This window comes from Neophocaena asiaeorientalis, unplaced genomic scaffold (genome assembly GCF_003031525.2).
Source record: "Neophocaena asiaeorientalis asiaeorientalis breed wild unplaced genomic scaffold, Neophocaena_asiaeorientalis_V1.1 scaffold182, whole genome shotgun sequence".
In the NCBI taxonomy this organism is placed as follows: Eukaryota; Metazoa; Chordata; class Mammalia; order Artiodactyla; family Phocoenidae; genus Neophocaena; species Neophocaena asiaeorientalis.
In genome coordinates, this window is record NW_020174648.1 from 1929280 (window position 1) to 1938194 (window position 8915).

The window sequence follows — 8915 nt, forward strand, 5'->3', positions numbered from 1 at the left end:
CCCACACCCACCCCCCCGCCTCCGCGGCTCGCGACTGTTGGTACCTTCCTAGCGTAACGCCTTCCCCGCGGCCAATCCAAGAGCTTCTTCCGCGAGGCCCCACCCCCGCCCTCCGGTGGGCGGGCCTACCGGACCTGCTCCGGGCCGCCCGCCTTAACCTTTTGCGTCCCGGGCCGGTCCGCTTAACTCTCTTGACGCAGGCTCACGCCTCTTCTGCTTCTCCTTGCCGCCCCGCCCCGCTTACGTAAATGGACTTCTAACTTCTCTCTAGCCTTAGCTTTTTCTTTCCTGGTTTTCGTGAGCAGCTAGGAAGCCAGTCAGCGGGACTGGAAGTAGGGGTCCCTTAGGTCAAGTTCTGTTTGTGAGAAGCAATTTCCGTCCTCCTTTTGCCCTTTTCATTTGCCTCGGCTTCTGCTTCTGCCTATATAAGTGTATCCCCTTGCCCAAAAGAGGCCAGCCTTACCATAGTGAGCGCTCTTACTTCGGACCAGACCAAAGCTCCCTGCTACATTTTGTAGCATTTAATAAAAGTGTGACTAATTTATTGTAATAGTTTCTTAACGTCTGTCTTTTGCAATGGACTGTAAGGCGCATGAGGACAGGGCAGTCGTGTCTGGGTCTCCAATGCCTGACACTCAGTAGACTCCCTATAAATTGTTTTGTTTTGTTTTGGCCTCGCCGCGGGGCTTGTGCAATCGTAGTTCCCTGAGGAGGAATCCAACCGTGCCCACGACAGTGAAAGCACCAAGTCTTAACCACTGGACCCCCAGGGAGTTCCCTCCTTATAAATAGTTTGAATTAAAGATTCTTCCTTCTCTTAAACTGTCTCCTTTCCACTGACTCCCTACGGTGCATCCGCTGTATAACGCATCCATTCATTTATTCATCATATACTAAACTTGGACTTCGTGTGCCTGTCCCTGAAATATTATAATGCACACAGATCCATGCGATGTGTGACGGGAGAGACCTGGCTGACACTTTTTTCAGGCTCCATAGTTCATTTAAGCAAAGGAAAGAACTCCTTAACTGGCTGTATGATATCAGATGTGCCACTTAATCTTTCAGAGTATGTTTCCTTACCTGGCAAATGGGAGTTTATCATAGTACAGACCTCACAGGGTTGTTGTGAGGACTAAATTAGGAAATGTGTGGGGAGAGTACTTGCAGATTATTGTATAATGTTAGTTATTATTCATTTGTGTATTTGTTGAGCACTTAGTATCAGATGATCCTAGAGAAATAATTGGTCTTGATATCTGCTCCAGACAATCTAGTTAGGGAGGCAGCCCCTTTGCAGAAAACATTACATCATTGCAAGAAGGAGTACACAGTCAAATGCAGGAGGAGTTGTATCAGCCTTTCACTGGATGTATTTGAAAATGCTTGGCGGTCGTTTTCTGACCATGGAACACATAACTCTTGGGGAAATGAGCTGGATAGTAATGAGAGTCCACTTTATTTCTCTACACAGTAACATTGGTCTGCCTGCAGTCAGCTAATCCTCCTAAACCTTGTTCATTACGTCCGGAGATCATAAAGCAAAAGGGCAAATCAAGATTTCCTCTGAGACGCTTTACCCCCAAAGGACTCTTTCTTACCTGTAACTCAGATAAAGACAGAAAGGATGGACTGTCCAACTGGTACTCCTCAGGAGGCCAGTCAGTGCATCCTGCAGCCTCAGTTTCCTGGTGATCCCTTTGTCTTTAGGGACATTCAGAGAGAGGGGTTCATGACCTCTCTAGGCAACCCACTCCAGTGCTTAATTTCACATCCATCAAATCCTTCCATCCACCCCACATGCTGCAGGACAGACACACCTTCTCTTCTTCTGTCCTCAGAGAAGGAGAATCATGGATTTGGGGCCTCTGTGTCAGAGGCTTTCAGAGAGCAAAACTGTTTGGTCCCCCAGTTTTCTCTCCACTAGGCCCCATTATCCAGGCTCTTTGTGCATGTATGCACAGCACTAGCACCGTGCCTGTCACCCCAGGATGTGTTTCTGCCCCTCCCTCCTGTAATGGGCCTTATTTCCCAACCAATCAACAGTCAATATATTCTAGGTATTATGGGGGATGCAGTCATTTAAGAAAGGGACTCTGCCTTCAAAGAGTTTACATGACTTGCACACAGGAAGCAGCTGCGAGGAATACAGAGTACTTAAATTATGCAGCACAGACTCTGTGATCACTGAAGGAATTGAGGTCCAGGAAGATAGTGTGGGCTGGTATTGTCAGCCCACACTAACAATAAGGGAGGGAGGGTTGAGGTGAGCAAAATATGGGTGGGAGCAGAGAGGGACAGTAAGAACCAAAGTTAGGCAGTGCTATGTGAATTTAAAGCCAGACTTCCTCAGCAAATGATGGGAGAATTGTTCCTTCCTTCCCTCCTTCCTCACATCCTCCCTCCCTCCCTCCCTTTCTCCCTTCCACCTTCCTTCCTTCAATGAATGTCTATCAAGGGCCGGACACTGAGCTAGATCCAGGGCATGCAAAGACAAAGAAGGCCTGGTCCTCCCCCTTGAGAATTTTACAGTCTAATATTGAGAAACAGAATGGAAGGTCAGGCAGAACCTCCGTTATTTAGGTCGGAGCACTTTGCCAAGGCTTCTGTGATGCTTCTTTTCACAACGCATGTGATATCTTGTGGTACTAGGTCTCTTTGTCTAATCTCCCCCTTTGCCTTTCTCTTCCCTGTCCTTGAATTGCAAGGCTTTTGAAGACACAGACTGACTTTACTTCACCTTTATTTCCACCTGTGGACTGCCTCACGCAGGGTAGTGTCTCTGCACTGATGTGTTGAAGTGCATTGAGTTGAAATCAGAGCAGGGATCTGGCTGAACCCCTCCAGCCAAGGGCAGCTCACTTCCTGCGGGACTCCCACCTCACCCCACCCCGACCTTCATCTGTGAAAATGTTACATATCTCTCTAAAGTCATTTGCTCAGGAAGGCTCTCCTGACTTTTCTAACTATACGTGTTTTCCTGGGCTTCTGAGACTCAGTACTTTGTACCTCTCTCGCAGTATGGTTTGTATTGATGTCTTTGGGGATATGTCTGACCTCTTCCCCTGAACAGTAAACCCTTTGAAGCTGAGGACAGTGTTTTATTCACATCTGTATCTCCCATAGCACTAACCCTGTACATGGCGCATGGTAGATCCTCAACAGTTGAAAGAGCTATAGGAGAGCAGGTCCTGCAGACCTGGGGAATCGGGATCACTGGAGGTTTCTTTCCTGGCCCCTTCATCACTGTAAGCATTTTCCTTCAACTCTTTCAGAATTTCTAAGTCTCTGACAATCTGTCAAGCCCTAGGCATAAGGGGAACATAAGAGTCCAGCAATCCCAAGGTATAAGGGGAGTACTGTCTCAAGGTGCCTGCATACACGAACACAGCACACACACTCCTTCTTTTCAGAGAATACACCCACAGTGATGGATCCTAATGAAACGAATTAAGTCAATTCTGCATCAAGAAAATTGAAGGGAGCTATAGCAGAGCTCACACTGGTCCAAGGTGCTCCAGCCTGGATGGAGGTGGCGGGAGGATTAGTAAGTGAAGGAGCACACGTGTCCTTCTGTTCCTTGCTAGGAGGTGTGCTGTGTCTCATTGCCTCCGGGGCAGGTTTGTTCCCTGCATGGGGCTCTCTGTGGATGCTGCTTCTGCATTTCCTGGGCAACTCCTTTCTCTCATTTTGCCACCGGCTCTGCAGAGCTACTCCTAGCCCACCCCTTGCTTACAGCATCGGGACTGCCCACTTAACCCTTCCTGTGGCACCTCTGTCAGTGCCTTCTGAGGGAACCTCTCAAGTCCCAGGGACAGCATCTCTCATTCATACACACACACACACACACACACACACACACACACACACACACACACAGCTTCTTTGCCAGGAAATTCAGAATTTATATTAACTGTTTTCAGTTCTTTTTTTCAACCCTAGTGTTATGGTTGTTTTTTTTTTAAAGAGCAGCTTTATTGAGCTATAGCAGCTTACATACCATAAAATTCACCCGTTCAAAGTGTACAATTGAATGGTTTTTATTATATTTAGAGTTGAGCAACCATCACGTAATCTAATTTTAGAACATTATCACCCCAAAAGTAATATATGCTATTTTCTCTTTTATTCTAAATATATATTTATTTAGTTTAGGTTTTTTTTAATCTGCCCATTAAAAGAAAAAAAAAAGACATTAAGGGGAAAGTGAAACTCCTAGAATTACTAAGAATGCAAAGGAGTTATAACTCACAAAGAGTGTTTCACTAAACTGCCATGTATGGCTGAAATGATTTAATTAGCCCAGCCAAAATGCACACTTTGTTGTGGTGTATGCTCTTGAGTGCATGTCCAGGGCCACATCTTTGAACGTTTTCCAGTTTGTTGTGTCTTTCTCTAATGCCACTGGGCTCTTCAGTGGGTTTGGCAGAGGCAATATTGCAAATTCCAGATTGCTAATTCTCACAAGGCAGTCATTTTGTAATGCGCTTAGGATGGTACCACATGCACATGTGTATTTAATACACTTTTTTCTTTTGCTGTGATGGAAATTCTTTAATTTTTATTAACTCAATTTAACGCATGAAGTAGTTGCATTAATCGCTGCGTGAGGTAATTGCAGCCACATGGAAGCTCTGGGCTCCTCAAACTCAGCTCCCATCGCCCACAGGTAATATGCTGAGTTAAGCTGAAGACTCTTTTTGAGCCTCTCTCATGACTGACCCAGTGATGTGCTAAAGCTGCAGTCCTTAATCTGGCTGCACAGGAACTTTAAAAATATCCCTGTGCCTGCCCCCATCCTCAAACATTTGAATTTAATTGTCTTAGGGGGAGGTCCTAGCAAGGGTGGTTTTAAAAAGCTCCCAGCTTATTCTAATTTGCAACCCAGGCTGAGAACCACTGTTCTACTAGTGACTAAGTCAGAATCATGTTAATCAGTTGAACCATGTGAAATTGCCATCTTCAGGGGGCAAAACCAGTTCAATGTAGGCAATTTCATACAATTTAGTCTAACACATGGGCAATTGGTTTTTATTTTTGAGGGGGAGGCAAGATTGTCCTTCCAAAGGCATTCTACAGGAAACCCCTGTCCGGTGACAGGGAAGCCAATGACCTATTCTGTCAAGATGCTGCCCCTTGATGGAAAAGACCCCCTGCATCTCCCCTTCCAGTGGAGCTTAGTTCAGAAGCCTGAAGCTGCCAGGCATGAAGGGAAATGAGCTAAGCAGGCCAAGGGTGAGACAACCAGAGGTTTCCAGGGAACATGAGAGAGAACCCTGGTCCCTCCTTCAAAGGCATTTACATTTAAGAATATAAATATTTTAAATACAGGGCAGGCCAAATAAAACACATGGTTGAGGGAAATCTGGTGCTCAGGCCTGTAGTTTGTGACCTTGTCCTGAAAGGTAGATGTTCATGGAAGAGGGAGGTGGCCCAGAACAGGAGAGAACAGGATACTCAACACAGCAGGCCTAGGAGCCCAGGGAGAAAGCAGCCAACAGCTCACTACCATGCCTGGTGTGCTCCGGGGGACCCTGTGTGAGAAACAGGGAGGCAAGACACGTTGGCACGGGGCCCTTTGGGGAAGGGAGTGCAGGGGATCCATGAGGGGAGTGTGTAAGCGTTTTGAGAGAGGTTAGCACATCCCTGGCAGAAATGGTACTACCAGGATAGCATTTCCTCCAAGACAATGCACAAGAAAAGGGGGAAGAGAAAAACAGTTTAAGACAATGCCCAGACACCCTCTGACCTGTTTCTCCTCTGGCATTCTGGTTTTCATTCACTGTGGTGAGCACTCACCCAAATCCAAAACACTGGGTGTCCTAGACGCATCGTCCTCACCCACCTCCAATCAGTACCAACTTCCACCAACCCTGGCTCCTAAAGACTCCTCGAATCCAGCTCCTTCCCTCCAGCCTTACCACCACTGCTCCTGTTCAGGTTCAGGCTCCGTTTTCTCCCCCTGGATTATGGCAGTGATTCTTTTTCCAGCCTCTCCGTCTCCAATCTTTCCACCTTGACTCCTTGCAATCTGTTCCAGAATATCCACATAGACAATTCCATCTGGAAAGATCTTTCCAAAAGGAAATCTGAACCACATTATACGCCTGCTTATAACCTTTCAGTGACCCAAAGAATAAAGCCGAAGGTTCTCAGCAGAGCATATAAAACCCCCAGGGTTGGGACCCACTTGCCCCTATGGCCTTCTCAGCCTTCTTTGCCACGCACTTTACATTCTGGAAATACTGAACTGTGTAAAGCTCTCCTGCGTACCCCATGCTAGTTCATGCCTGTGTGCTTTTGCTCAAGTTGTTCTCTGTTTGGAATTCCCTTCCCACGTTCCTCCAGCCTTACTCATCCTTTAAAATGTCATCTTTATGGAAAAGCTAAGTACCCCATCTCTCAGCTCCCCTAAGCCTCTGCACATCCCTCTATCTTACAGTGATTTAAGATCTTTCTTCTGTTTAAAATATAGGCATTTACTATATGTTTCCCTCTAAACTTCAGATACGTCCTATAAATTTTGGTATCTTGCATTTTGTTTTCATTTTCTAATTTCCCTTTTGATTACTTCTTTGATCCATTGGTTTTTTAGGAGTATGTTGTTTAATTTCCACATGTTTGTGAATTTCCCAAATTTCCTTCTGTTATTGATTTCTAATTTCATTCCATCGTGGTTATAAAACATACTTTGTATGACTTTAGTCTTTTTAAATCTGTTGAGGACTGTATTATAGCCTAACACATGAACTATCCTGGAATGTTTCTACTACACTCAAGAAGAATGCACATCCTGTTTTTGTTGGGTGGCGTGTTCTGTAGATCTCTAGGTGTAGTTGGTTTATAGTGTTGTTCAAGTCTCCTATTTTCTTGTTGATTGATATTCTGTATAGTTGTTCTTTCCATTACTGAGAGTGGGTATGTATTAAAGTCACCAACTATTATTGTTGAATTGTCTACTTTCCCTTCAATTCTGTCAGTTTTTGCTTCATGTATCTTGTGGCACCATTATTAGGTGTGTATGTGTTTATAATAGTTATGTCTTCTGGACGGATTCTGACCCCTTATCGTTATAAAATGTCCTTCTTTGGGACATCCCTGGCCGTCCGGTGGTTAACACTCCGCATTTCCATTGCAGGGAGCATGGGTTCGTTCCCTGGTCGGGAAACTAAGATTCCACATGCTGCACGGTGCAGCCAAATTAAAAATTTTTTTTTAAAAATAAAATGTCCTTCTTTGTCTTTAGCAACATTTTTTTAAAAGTCTACTTTGTCTGATATTAGTATAACCACCCAAACTCTTTTTGGTTACTCTTTGCATGGAATATCATTCTCCACCCTTTTTCTTTCAATCTAAAGTATATCTCTTGTACATATCATACAGTTGGATTGTGTTTTTTAATCCATTCTGGCAGTATCTACCCTTTTTGGGGGGGGGGTACGTGGGCCTCTCACTGTTGTGGCCTCTCCCGTTGCGGAGCACAGGCTCCAGACGCACAGGCTCAGCGGCCATGGCTCACGGGCCCAGCCGCTCCGCGGTATGTGGGATCCTCCCGGACCAGGGCACGAACCTGCGTCCCCTGCATCGGCAGGCGGACTCTCAACCAGTGCGCCACCAGGGAAGCCCAGTATCTGCCTTTTAATTGGAATGTTTAATCCAATTAATGTAATTACAGATAAAGTAGGATTTGTTTGCCATTTTAATATTTGTTATCTCAATGTCTTATGACTTTTTGTTCCTTTATTCCTCCATTAATGCTTTCCTTTGTGTTAAATCAGTATTTTCTAGTATGCCATTTAATTCCTTTGTTTCTTTACTATATAGTTTCTGAATTATTTTCTTAGTGATTTCCCTGGTGATTACAATAAACATCTTAATTTATCAGTGTAATTCAAATTAATGCCAACTTTATTTTAATAGTACATAAAGATTTGCTTCTATATAGCTTCATTCCTTCTTCTCTCCGTTGTGCTGCTATTGTCATATAAATTAAATCTTTATGCATTGTGTGCCCATCAGTACAGATTTATAATCATTATTTTCCTCTTAGTATTGTGAAATCATCTGCTTCTCACAGTGACTGAAAGCTCTTTGAAGGTATGAACTGTCTTACTCATATATGTATACCTAGAATCTGGAAGAGTGTCTGGTACACAGTAAGTTGCTCAATAAATATTTGTTGACCAAAAATAAAATGAATTGAACACTGAACTGGTAAACTGAGATTATAGAACTTTTGCCAGATCACTGAATAAGGATACACTGGTCGTTGAACTTAATTCGCTTCATCGTTAATTGTGATGCTTATATACCTATTTAGGGAAGTCAGTTAGTGAGTTATTATTAATTTATTCTGAGGCAAATCCATTTGTTCTAGGAAAGTATTGGTTATATAAAAAAAACTGATTGTGGGTGGTACTCATGTGGTATGTTGGGAGGGCAGTGGAGATGGATTACTCCCTGGTTAGGTCTAACAGGTGAGAGAGAGAGAGAGAGAGAGAGAGAGAGAGAGAGAGAGAGAGACGATGTCAGAAGGATGGAGAATTGTTGTGAGAATGGTGCTTCAAAAAAGTGCTTACTGAAGGAAGCAAACCAACCTCAAAAACACCAAAAGGGAAAACCTTTCATAATAACAGTTGGGCAACATTATCTAATGTCAGCAACAAAAGCAGTTCAATGTCCTCCTTTCAAGGACCTTGAAGTAATGAAGTTTCATCCAAGATGTACTGACTTTGGATTTGGTCCAGTCTCCTCATGTTACTGATGTAGAAACAGGTCTAGAGTCGAAGTAAGTTGCCCACAGTAACACAACTGGTTAGAGTAGAGTGGGAACTAGAGATGGGATTCCAAGTCCAGTTTTCCCTCCTAGCATCTACTTGATGGGGCTCTCTGATATCCTAGGACCACCTTCTTAC

The 8915-nt window shown here is 44.2% G+C and overlaps 1 protein-coding gene across 1 annotated transcript in view; it reads right to left on the reverse strand.

Annotated features, from left to right (window-relative positions):
• The window catches only part of FAM20B (FAM20B glycosaminoglycan xylosylkinase), a 40914-nt gene extending 40782 nt beyond the window's left edge, over positions 1–132 (reverse strand). The window contains exon 1 of the mRNA XM_024758800.1: positions 45–132. The gene's annotated coding sequence lies outside the window, so the exon portion shown is untranslated. The remainder of the gene's footprint in view (positions 1–44) is intronic.
• Positions 133–8915: the final 8783 nt, after the last annotated feature.